Source organism: Pavona decussata, unplaced genomic scaffold, assembly GCF_977016875.1.
Source record: "Pavona decussata unplaced genomic scaffold, jaPavDecu1.1 SCAFFOLD_214, whole genome shotgun sequence".
NCBI lineage: Eukaryota > Metazoa > Cnidaria > Anthozoa > Scleractinia > Agariciidae > Pavona > Pavona decussata.
This window is the reverse complement of record NW_028145619.1, coordinates 515,001-528,055: the sequence shown is the minus strand read 5'-3', so window position 1 is coordinate 528,055 and position 13,055 is coordinate 515,001. Positions and strand designations below refer to the sequence as shown.

The 13,055-nt window shown below is 37.4% G+C and overlaps 1 protein-coding gene, 1 long non-coding RNA gene and 1 pseudogene across 2 annotated transcripts in view; 1 reads left to right on the top strand and 2 right to left on the bottom strand.

Moving 5' to 3' along the window:
* The window catches only part of LOC146460096 (uncharacterized), a 51,954-nt gene that overhangs the window by 35,432 nt on the left and 3,467 nt on the right, over positions 1–13,055 (top strand). Inside the window, exon 5 of the mRNA XM_085088446.1 lies at positions 11,913–13,055. This exon is cut by the window's right edge and continues 3,467 nt beyond it. The gene's annotated coding sequence lies outside the window, so the exon portion shown is untranslated. The remainder of the gene's footprint in view (positions 1–11,912) is intronic.
* Positions 494–3,695, bottom strand: LOC146460098 (uncharacterized; annotated as a pseudogene).
* LOC146460097 (uncharacterized) lies at positions 7,281–10,266 on the bottom strand. The gene is made up of 2 exons (XR_014857692.1): positions 9,889–10,266; positions 7,281–8,835 (listed from the first exon to the last, which is right to left on the bottom strand). It is a non-coding gene; the product is annotated as an uncharacterized LOC146460097 (long non-coding RNA).

Genomic DNA, 13,055 nt, shown 5'->3' with positions numbered 1-13,055 from the left:
GTTATGGTCGCAGAGTAGACATTTCCATTCTTAACATTTAACTTTTTGCAGATAATTTTTGCTTGCAGGCCCATAATCTTTAGTAGAGTGGTTTTAAGGTTGGAATGACACTTGAAATAAAGTTTTGTTGTTGTTGCTGTTGTTGGTTACCCTGTTGAATGACATCAGGTAAAGCTGCATCGCCTTGAATAAAATTGGGACGCAGGTCCAGACAATTTAGTTTGTTTGGCAGCCTGTGCAACAATGTTGAACACTTTCATATGCATAAAAAACGTTTTTTGGTGGATCAAGAAGCTTCGTCTTATGACATCATCGGACAAAGTTATGTACTTCAGTGTTGGGTGATATGGTATATGTATGGCCAAGGCTTAAGGCGAGTGTTAATATCATATCACAAATAGTGATACTAGCAGATTTTCACCCTCCCCCTTCAGTTGGAAAATTTTCATGCCAAGCAGTTTATGAATTGGTTTATTTATGCGCTCAAGGAGTGTAGGTGGTTACTTAAAAGTTTATTGCTCCAGTAGTGCATTAATCACTTAAACTGAAAAAGTAATGCTAAGTCTTCAAGTGAATACCTGTTCAGAGTCTGGTATGTACATACTACTGTACATGTAACAAACTGTATTTTGACTCTATATCTTTCTCCAACACCAAGATATGGGGGAAAAAAGAGACTACTTTGGAAATACATCAAAAATTGTTTATGTTTGTAAACTTCAAGCCACCAACTGTAGGCTTTGTAGCAAAATACTGGATGTCTGCTGATCTTTCATTCAATTCATTTAAACAACTCATCATAATTACATGTATCTGTTCTGGTCCTTTCGATAATAATTTCCAACTGCCAAACTGATCAGCAGTAACAGGATGACAAGGTAGAGCGGTTTTCAATAAGTGCATTGTAGAACCTAATACAAACTAATTACTAAGGGCAACAACTTGCGAATCAAAACAAAGCCAAACTATCTAATCAATCAACTAGAGCTCCAAGCAAACACATGTGGTTTTAGTTTGATTGGTTGAGAAAGTAGCACAAGATTTTTTTAGCCAATCACAGGGCATAGTAATGCAAAAACAAAGTAATTACAGAATATTACTTTCAACATTCACTGAATACCGCTCTTATTGAAATCAATTGCTTTGAAAGCCTACAGCTCAAGAGGGTGTTTTGTTTAGAGCCATTACAGCCCTGAGATTGACAGCAGGTTGATTTTTTACGTGCACAAGTTCTTGGTTTTCTTGATGAACATAAACAAAACTATGAAGAATATCCATGAAGGGCAACATGCATTAATTTTTTGTACATTTCAAGTGCTTCTTCCCATTTGCCTGGCAAAGGCATTGAAAGTCTACTTCTGGCATACTCTAAGTATTCCTGGTGATCATTGTCAGGGCTATCCAAATGTTAAGTTATATGCTGTGCACCAAATTCAACTTGGGCAGCAGGTACTTCAAATAGGCAATCCCTTGCACCATGAAAGTCAGGTAAGAAAAAAAGAGAATCTGGACGTCCTGGTACAGTGTTATTTCTTGATTTTCGAGTTCTATGTGTGTTCCAGTGCTCTTTCACAGAATCAAGCTCTTTTTGCAGTACATTGCTAAAACAATACCACAGGCATTCCATACTCAAATCTGATGTAGTGTCCACAATACCCTGAAACTCTTAGTCACTAAAAAAATTCCTCCGCCATCCACAACAATTCTTTGAGTAATACGACAACCAGCCCTCAATTCTTTGATTCCTTGGGGAAGAGACATATCGATGTGCTTCAGGATTATCATGGAAGAAAGAATGCATTGCTGCTGCAAGTCCATTTTCAGTCCCCAAATCTGTAATCAGTTCTACTGGACAACCCCCCAATTCTGAAACTGTTCTTGCATGAAAAGTGGCTATTTTGTTTGGTGAGTTATTGGAACGAGTAATTTCCAGCCACAAAATCTTACGGCTAAAACCATCAATTGCACCATGGATAGGAAAACCCCAACACTTAAGTTTGTCGTAGCCATCAATATGCCATGAGTAGTTGGGCCCAGGATTCTGATACTCTCTTCTCTTTAAGCGATGCTTTCTTCTCAATTCAGTCCCTTCCTGATCCATCTCCTTTAAAAGGTCCTGAACAATTACTCTCAGAATGCGGAGTCCCTCCATTTCGAGGGTGTCCCACATTGCACGATACCCATGTGCTGAGCAAGGACCATCAATAAGTTCACTCATACGCCTCTGTACCTTCAAAACGGTATCACTGAATGATTCTTGTTTTGTAACACCACGCCTAAACAAACGATATTTCTTTAACTTTCTTAAAAGAGTACTATAACTTATTTGGCACTGATGACGATCACTAAGGAAATGGAGGATTTCTTGGTAGCTAAACCCACGGTGGAAGTAGTACTTCAGAATTTCTTCCTCTTCTTCATCAAAGCTTCCATCCCCTTCACAGTCACTGTCTGAGCTGTCTGATGATGGGTAAACTTCTGAAAGTCATGATTTTAATAACTTATCAGAAATATAATTAAGATTACAAACTGTTCTTGATTTATTATACAGTGAATCAACCTCAACTAAAAAAGAGAAGAAGAAATACTAACAGTAGAAAGATACATGCATGTACACTCTCTGATGCAAATAACTCATAAAACAGACTTTTATGACAAAAAGTGCTTATCTATGGCATTGAAGGGAGATATTAAGACTTACAGCATGTTAAAAGGTATGGATGACTGGAAGCAGTTTGCCATTTTTCCTTATGAATTACTTCATAATTTTTTTCTGTAAGGCTTTGTATTCAATATGTGGAGCATATTCTGACTTTCAACAATGCTATTATTATTACTGAAATTTTCCACTTTAGTGACCGTCAGGCTACAAATCATTATTATCATAAATTCTTCTTCTTCTTCAATAACTTTTTTCCTTTAAAACAAGGGGATCGCTTTTTTTATAGCTAGGGGATGTTAAGGCTGTTAAATAGCTAAAAATGGGGTAAGATTTCAGCACAGCCAGCACAGCCTATGTGTCATGAAGCAATCTCATACCACTTTATGGATATACTTAATATGAAGAGAGTCCAAATATGTATGCATAATAAATGTGTGGGGCTGTGCAGAAATCTTACGAGCCGGGTGTGATGACCCATGCACAAAGGCGTGAGATTCTCTCCCTCTAACCCACGCCCTCTGATTTGAGTTATAAAGTCAACCTTTCGTGACTTTCGTACTCCTAGCTGAACTGTTCATTCGCCACTGGCTTACCACAATGACTTACCTTTTCCGCAATTGGCACAAAAGTTGCAGTTCTCCACACTTCTCCTGCAATTGCTGCAATACATCCCGAGCAAGATAACAGTACCATGTGCAAGAACAAAATGGCGGTCGGGTGAAGGCCGAGTGAAAACTGGAGATAGATTTCGCTCATTGACCGCTGACCGTTTAATCGGTGTTTTTGATTTTGATGTGAGGAATTTGTTTTTGCTGTGACAAATTTGGTTTTGATGTGACAAGTTCGTTTTTGATGTGGTGAATTTGCTTTTGTAGTGACGATTTTGCTTTTGTTGTGGCGAATTTGTGTTTGATGTGGTAAGTTTGACTTTGATGTGGGGAATTTGTTTTTGTTGTGGCGAATTTGTGTTTGATGTGGTAAATTTGATTTTGATGTGGGGAATTTGTATTTGATGTGACAGTTGTGGGCCACCGTAGTAGGAAGCTTCACAACGCAGGTGAATAATTAATTGATGCCTAACATTTGATTTATCGTTGTTAGTTTGCTCCTGAATTAAACTTGTATTCTCTCTTAATTACATGTGTATAATGGGAACTGTTCACGTCGGTTTTGTTTGTTTTGTACGCAACGAAAAAATTAAATAATTTGTTGGTTGCTTGCATCTTCGGTGAGTGTTTTACTGACTGTTCTACGAAGTTCCTTGATAGTTTGAGGAACATTTTGCCCTCTGTATTATAAAAGCGGAATTTAAATGGACTCAAAATGATATTTTCTGTTTTTCTCATTCTTTTAAGTTTAAGATGATAGAGGCAAACCGGTTTGTGAACAGTCAACGCGCGCTACCGGCACTGTCACTGTATAGTAAATTTTGCTTATTAAGAAGGCCGTACGTTATAAACCTCAGAGAAAATGGATACACTAACCAAAAAAAAGACTTCAGATATATCTTTGAGTAATAAATGAAAAAAGAACTGTGATAATTCATAGCAATAAGTACAGAAATAAACTAAACAATGATCTTTGAAAAAATTCACAAAAAACAAGTGAATGAATGTTTTGCATAAGCTTTGTTTTGATGAAAATGAAATCACACTTTAATTTTACATTCGCTTTTAACGTTCATTGAAAAGACTGTCAGTGAAAATTACTCACACATCTTAATCTTTGCCGTTATATCCTACTGTTTTAAGTATTTTTGTTTGTTCTCTGTCAAGATTGTCAGAAATAAATGCTAAAATTAGAAATATATGCGAGAAAAACTTGTCAGTAGTTTATGCCAACGATACAATGTTGGGAGACGTTTATTTGACTGATTATTTTAGCTCAGAATCAAATTTTTTTTAACGAAGCAAAATGGGATGAGATTATAAAATAAAACTCCAAGGGAAATAACGAGCATGGACCGAAAAATGAGCTCAAAAGGCTGCTCTGAGGTTAAACAAGTTGCAGTGTCAACACTACAAGAAAAAAATGTCTTGCAAAAACGGCAAAGTTTTGTCAACAAAATCACATGAATATACTCGCCTCTTTGGAGAATAACCAGTCATTTTATTCGATTGCTGATTTTTTTCGTTCGTTTACAACGTTAAGTTTCACTTCAAGAGGAAAAATCCATCGCATCTTAATTTCATTTCATCGCGCCGGATTAGAGTAAAATAATTTCTCTTCAAGATTCGGCCGCTGTTTATGAAGTGCCGCCTCTAAAACCTGCTAAAAGAGTCGATTTTTTTCTCCCGCCGCAATCTGCCTTGCTCTTTCTTCCACTGTTTGATGGCAAAATTGGACGAGATCAGAAAATAAAACTCCAAGGGAAATAATCAACAATGACCGAAAAAAAATGAGCTCAAAAGACTGTTCTGGAGTTAGCAGTATTAGCTTAAGCTTAAGTTAAACGGCGTGTCAAAACTGCAAGAAAACAATATCTTGCAAACTAGCAAAGTTTTGTCAACAAAATTGCATGAATGTACTCGCCTCTTCTGAGAATAACCAGAGTCCTTTTATTCCATTGCTGATTTTTCCGTTCGTTTTACAACATTAAGTAAACTCAACGTTTCACTTCAAGAGGAAAAGCTCGATCGGAGTAAAATGATTTCACTTCCATATTCTGATGATGTGCCAGTCGATTTGTTTCTCCCACCGCTAGTTGCCTTGCTCTTTCTCCTGCTGTTGGTCACATATAAAAATTGACTTTGTATCATGTCGTCTTCAAAATTATTTTTTTGTTTTGTTTTTTTCTCAAACGCAGTTGGCGATGCAACATCCCGCCAAACAAACGCGGCCGGCAGCGCAGTTGGCCATGCATTTTCCCGCCGAAAAACAACCCGGGTTACTGCACATACGCTCATCTATGTAAGCCAATGTGAAATGAGACACTCAAACCCTGTGCTGCACCACAGGTTTTTCTCGGCACCCTTTCCCGTACTTTCTCTCTTTGTTCGTCACTCATGTTTCGCCTGTTTGCCACCGCTCTCAATCGCTCTCTTTGACGTCGAACTTCGCTTCTTTGTCGCCTGTTTTCTCGATCTCTTTCTATCTCCCTTTCTTTGCTTTACATGTTCGTAGACTTATTCATAAATTGAGTTTGTGTTTTGTCGTACACGTCGTCTTCAAAATTTTTTTTTCTCAAACACAGTTGGCGATGCATTTTCCTGCCAAACAAACGTGGCCGGCACTGAGTTGGCCATGCATTTTCCCGCCGAAAAAAACCTGATTTGTAGCACAAGGTTTGAGTGTCTCATTTTATGTTGGCTTACATGGAGTAGCGTACGTACGGTCGGTCGACAAAAGTGACGTCATAACCAAACCAAAATTTCTCACACTGATGGGTTTACCAAAATCTCTTTGCTATGGGGCTCCGCCGCACCTGCCTACGGCGCGCGGAGCTCCGCTAATAATAATAAGTAGTAATAATCAGAGATTAGCAAGATACATTCAACCATTTGGGAAAAGGAAATAACATTAACTGCCAGATATTTTCACAAGTTTATTAAAATCGCAGAAAAATGTTATCAATGTTAAGCAAGAGAGGATGAAGGTATCCTCTCTTGTGTTAAGCCAGTGTTTATAATGGTTGAGGAAAGATAACATCGGCCTAAGGGAGGTGACGTCATCAGGTTATTCTTCGGAGCAGCCACGAACCGAGATCCGATTATACCGGAAATTGACCTGCATTCACTCTCTTTCAGTAGTAATGGCGGACGACGTCGGGGAAATAAAGACTTCGAACGTTTGTTAGGATTCGTTATGGTAGAATACGGAGTTCTTTCCACTTTTGTTTCTCGGCGTCTGAACACTGACCTCAAGGATTTTACGTTCGATTTGTGGAAGAAACGTGGAACTATGAAAACAGTCAAGATTTGCTCAGGTAACATCGACCTACGGGAGGTTAACATCGACCTAAAGGAGGTTAACATCGGCCTACGGGAGGTTAACATCGACCTAAGGGAGGTACGTTTTATAGCACCACGTTTGTATCGTATGTGTTATACTGGCACAATCGTACACATGGAAAGCTTATTTGCAAGCATTAAAACTTACAATCTTGCAGGAACTTTTCTAATCATTGACCCGAGTGTCATTTCATTAATTTTATTACCAACTCATAACATCCGCCTACAGGAGGTTAACATCTACCTAAGGGAGGTACAGTGGCTTACAGTGTATATTTTATAACTTGTGTATTATAAAAGTCAATTCATAGACATAGAAGCTTACTCTCTAGCAGGGAAACTTGGGATCATAAGGAGCTTTTCTATCATTGACTTGAATTTCATAAATATTTTCATTTTTACCAACTCATAACATCCGCCTATAGGAGGTAAACATCTACCTAAGGGAGGTTATGGTATTATAATAAGGAAGGATGGACTTGAAGAAAGCTTACGAATCTTAAGGGGCTCTTGCATTTTGTGTACATGCCATTTTAGAATAAATTTATTTATAAATAATAATAATAATAATAATAATAATTATTATAATTATTATTATAATTATTATTATTATTATTATTATTATTATTATTATTATTATTATTATTATCACCACTATTATTAACATTAATATTTATCTATTTATTCATTTATTTATTTGTAAACTGTAAAGTAATTGCACCATTTTGACCAATCTCCTGTAAGAATTGTGCCATATAAGCCCCCGGCTTCGGCATCTCAATATTGATTTACAGGTATTACCTATTACCATGCACTCTCTTGTACTATCATTATGAATAAAGAGCATTATATATTATATTGTCTCAGTTGTTCAATAATTATTGTATTCAAACAGAAGGGAAAAAAAGAGAAAAGTCCAAATTCTCCAATGCCAAAGGTACAGTGTAAATTCAGTTCAATTTCTCTACCCCAGCCAAATTCAATTCCCTTCTTCCCAGGCATGGTACATGGTCAAATGCCATGTGGGAAGGTGGGGGGGGGGGGGGGGGGCAAGGCATTTATGTTTTGTTCAAATTTGACTTGTTCTCCAACTCATGACAACGTTCCACCCGTATTTAGAAGCATAGAGCTTACTTGATAACAAATGACATGTCATGAGCTTATTAAACATGAAAATGAAAACATTTAGGGGTGGGCATTTGGATCTTTTGAAAGGCACACTCAAAGGTTCATGGCATGGCTCAATTTCATTTTGACCTTATCTTGAGGTTCTGATTTGTTGACTTACAAAATAATAGCTCTTTATGTCATATCTTTTTGACTCAATAGCCATAAAGGTTAGCAACCATAACTGTAATTGAATATGGATATTTGAAAGATACATTTCAATATCAGGTGAAAGATTAAGTAGAAGAAAGACCCTCAGTTATATTTTTGGGATTTCTTTTCACAACAGCTTAAGGACGGTGCCTACTAATAGCAAAGTATTTTTGCACGGTTTATCACTATGCGGGAAAAGCAGATCTTGGTAGTGGGTATTGAAAGCCAAATTTAAGGAAATTGGGGGTAACCACGCATTTTTTAGAGATAACCAAGCAACAATTATTCTAAAAAGCAGCAAAATACAAAGCAATGTAGGGCGCTTTTTTCCAAATTGAAGCTTTATTATCTCTGAAAAATGCATGATTTCCCCCCAATTTTCTTTTTGGAAACCAAAATCACTTGCTAAGTTCTGCTTTCTCCGCATAGTTTTAAAGTGCCCAAAAATATCCCTGTAATAGTAGGCACCACCCATAGGAAACCCGAGTATCTCCAGATGCACAGAACGTATGCGCAGTAACAATAGTAGGCACCGTCCTTAAGTTCTAGAAAGGACTAAGAATCTTTCTTCCAATTAAACATTACTTAAAAATGTTGGTCATTTTGTATCTTTGTACTCTAAGTGGTACATATATACCAATCTACACAATTTCCTGCCAGAGAGGAACAAAATTATGACTGTTTGCATCCAATCCATCATTATATGGGAGATCCTCCGTCAATTAACCCTACAAACTTGAATATCAAATTTTACATAATTTTGCCACATGACGAGAGGTCAAGCTTGACAATAACAGTTCAGCAACATCTGTTGTACACAATGTCTTTTGAGGAATTGATGAGTCATAGGTGTCTTTGAAGTAGCAGTTTCTTCAGCGGTCTGCACAGTTTAAGTATTGAATTCTGAAAAGAAATAAAAGAAAACCAATATTGTTAATGTACTGTAGTAAGCAGTCAAACAGTCAAACCTCTTGTAAGTGATCACAAATTAAATTAAAATAAATTCTGACATATTGAGGGTTATAGTTTTAAAAATGATCTATCATTTCAACAGTCATAAACAGTCACTTCTAGCAAAATTTAATGTGGAAATTACAGGTTGATGGGGTCAACCAAGAAAAAACGACAACAACAACAATAAAACAATTGACTTTAATCATCATAACAGCTATTATGCTATTTTAATGCACCTGCATTTTTTCTATTTAAACCCATAACACCTCTCACAGCAAATCTTTATGGCCGTAAAATTGTTTCATTAGATGAATATAAATGGCCCAGCATAGGTCAGTGTGTTGATAATAATATATTATATTCCATGTTATGAGTGTAAATAAAAAAATGAGAAAACTCTCATTAATCTCATTCTAGTGAGATTAAAAGGCTTTTCAAATAATAATAGTAATAATAATAATAATAATAATAATAGTAATAATAATAATAATAATAATAATAATTCTTTATAAATAAATTTATTCTAAAACGGCATGTACACGAAATGCAAAAGCCCCTTAAGATTCGTAAGCTTTCTTCAAGTCCATCCTTCCTTATTATAATACCATAACCTCCCTTAGGTAGATGTTTACCTCCTATAGGCGGATGTTATGAGTTGGTAAAAATGAAAATATTTATGAAATTCAAGTCAATGATAGAAAAGCTCCTTATGATCCCAAGTTTCCCTGCTAGAGAGTAAGCTTCTATGTCTATGAATTGACTTTTATAATACACAAGTTATAAAATATACACTGTAAGCCACTGTACCTCCCTTAGGTAGATGTTAACCTCCTGTAGGCGGATGTTATGAGTTGGTAATAAAATTAATGAAATGACACTCAGGTCAATGATTAGAAAAGTTCCTGCAAGATTGTAAGTTTTAATGCTTGCAAATAAGCTTTCCATGTGTACGATTGTGCCAGTATAACACATACGATACAAACGTGGTGCTATAAAACGTACCTCCCTTAGGTCGATGTTAACCTCCCGTAGGCCGATGTTAACCTCCTTTAGGTCGATGTTAACCTCCCGTAGGTCGATGTTACCTGAGCAAATCTTGACTGTTTTCATAGTTCCACGTTTCTTCCACAAATCGAACGTAAAATCCTTGAGGTCAGTGTTCAGACGCCGAGAAACGAAAGTGGAAAGAACTCCGTATTCTATCATAACGAATCCTAACAAACGTTCGAAGTCTTTATTTCCCCGACGTCGTCCGCCATTACTACTGAAAGAGAGTGAATGCAGGTCAATTTCCGGTATAATCGGATCTCGGTTCGTGGCTGCTCCGAAGAATAACCTGATGACGTCACCTCCCTTAGGCCGATGTTATCTTTCCTCAACCGTTTATAATAAACTGGATATTTGGGGTATGCCTCATGTAGTGTACATGAAATGTATCATGGTCTGTTGATGCTTGTCTTCTGCTTCTGCGGTCATACGTTCGTGGATAATTTTATTTACGAACTACAAAAGTCCACTACAATAGCGTTTTTAAGGAACTCACTCTACACTGTCTACTCCAGAAATCCCACCTGTGGAATTCACCAGTGTCTTCGGATATCCAATCGTAAATACCCCCCCCCCCCCAATGCCCTCAGAATTCCATAATCGTGAACCCCCCCTCCCCTTCGGAAATCCTAAAAGCCGTCCGTTGTATGGTATGGATATTTTCTGGAATCGCCCATTGGTTATGACTTTCACAGAGTTTGTGGCTCTTAAAGGAGTCACTGGCCAGGGCTCTTTGGATTTTATTAAAATTGGGGGCGAATTCGATATACCAACAGGTCTAGCACGGCACGGCTCAAGCTCGAAAAGTGGGGGGTGAACTTGAACGAATTGAACGCGACAGGGGCGAAACCTCCTGCTACCATTCATTTCCTTCGTTTCTAGCGGGAGTCAAGTTTCAGGTTCTTGCATCGCGTTTAGTGTGCTTTGCTGGACGGCTGTGCTTGCTTACATGTAGGTAAGTTGCATTTTTTGAGTTGGAAAGAAAACTTACAGGTTAGATTTATGGACGCGAAGACACACGAATAAGTTTGGCCTAGTGTTCACTACAAGAAACCAATGCTGCCTTGCATTCAATAAATCAAGAGACAAGTTGCGTAGTTTCAGCAAAATATATAACATTTACTTTCGGAGATGAGTAGGCATTGATGAATCTAACCAACGTTGCCTTGTGCTGAATAAATCAAGAGACAAGTTGCGTAGTTTCAGCAAAATATATATTATTTACTTTTGGAGATGTGAATACATCGATAATCTAACCTGTTGATTTTCTTTCTAACTTAAGTAGTGCAACTTACCTAAGCAAGGACAGCCATCCAGCAAGGACACCAAACGCAATGCAAGAACGTGAAACTTGACTCCCGCTAGAAGCAATGAAAATGAACATTGGTAAGCTTTCGCAAGATTCCAAATGCCATTAACTCTAACTTCAAACCTAAACAATGCAACTTATCTGATAACAGTCTACATAGCAAGGAAGCACAGTCCAGAATTCGACAAGCAAGCACACCAAACGTGAAGAGAAAGTCAAACTCTACAAGCAAGTACACCAACACGCGAGGCAAAATGTGAAACTCGACTCCTGTTAGAACCAAAGCACAAGGTCGATGGAAATCATTTGCCCTTGAATAATTTCTCGGGGGGAGGAGGGCAAACTGGTGTCGATAAATACAGTTTCCAAAAATGTCGATTTCAACTAGATTATGAACGCCTTCCTTGTCAAATGCAATAATAATACAACCCAAATTACATTGTTTTGTATAATTTACTGTAAAACAATATGAATGATTAAATTAATAAACTAGTATTAATTTTTTTACCCAGTAGAAACAAGATTTGTTTCATTTGTTTTTATTTTATTTTTTTTTTTTGCCAAAAAAAGCTAAAGATATTGAGATAATTATTTTAATCATACTTCTCAATTTAATCTTCTGAAAGTTGATTTTAATTATTTATATTATTATGTTTCTCTGATTAAACAGGAAAACATGCCAAGAATATTGAGGTACAGAAGCGGCTATAAGCATTCTGACCGTGCAGGGGGTCAGAGGAATCATGTTAGGGCTCCCACAGAGGAGAAGAGTAACATTACTGTTATGAATGCAAACAGTGTGGTAAGTGTTTTAGTGTAGCAGTGAGCCTAAGAAGGCATGAAAGAGTCCATACTGGAGAGAAGCCTTATGAATGCAAACAGTGTGGCAAATATTTCAGTCAAGTAGGACATCTGAGGAATCATGAAAAAGTCCATTCTGGAGAGAAGCCTTATAAATGCAAACAGTGTGGCAAGTGTTTCAGTCAGGCAGGACATCTGAGGGAACATAACAGAGTCCATACTGGAGAGAAGCCTTATGAATGCAAACAGTGTGGCAAATGTTTTAGTGTAGCAGGGAACCTAAGAATGCATGAAAAAGTGCACACTGGAGAGAAGCCTTATGAATGCAAACAGTGTGGCAAGTGTTTTAGTCGAACAGAACATCTGAGACTACATGAAAGAGTCCATACTGGAGAGAAGCCTTATGAATGCAAACAGTGTGGCAAGTGTTTTAGTGTAGCAGGGAACCTAAGGAAACATGACAGAGTCCATACTGAAGAGAGGCCTTATGAATGCAAACAATGTGGCAAGTGCTTTCATCAAGCAGGAGATCAAAGGAAACATGAAAGAGTCCATACTGAAGAAAAGCCTTATAAATGCAAACAGTGTGAAAAGTGTTTTAGGGAATCAGGACATCTAAGGAAGCATGAAAGAGTCCATAAAAGAGAAAAGCCTTATGAATGCAAACAGTGTGGCAAGTGTTTTAACCTCTTAGGAAGTTTAAGGAAACATAACAGAGCCCACAAGGGTGTTGTAAATTGTGTTCAGGATACCCTGTCAACTCAAACCTCCTCGTTGCGATACTCTCAGTCAGAAGATGTTGAAAACACATCTGTTGGATTTGTCAAGAGGAGCTTTGTAGTGAGGCTCTACTTGTTGAACATTATGAAAATCACATGACTAGTGTATAAATTTGAATTTCATATGACACCTCTCTACACGTATTTATGACTCTGAGTTAATGCATTCCTAAAACAGAATAATGGCTGACGAAATGTTTACCATTTTCTATAAGTCAAGGGTAACAACTGCA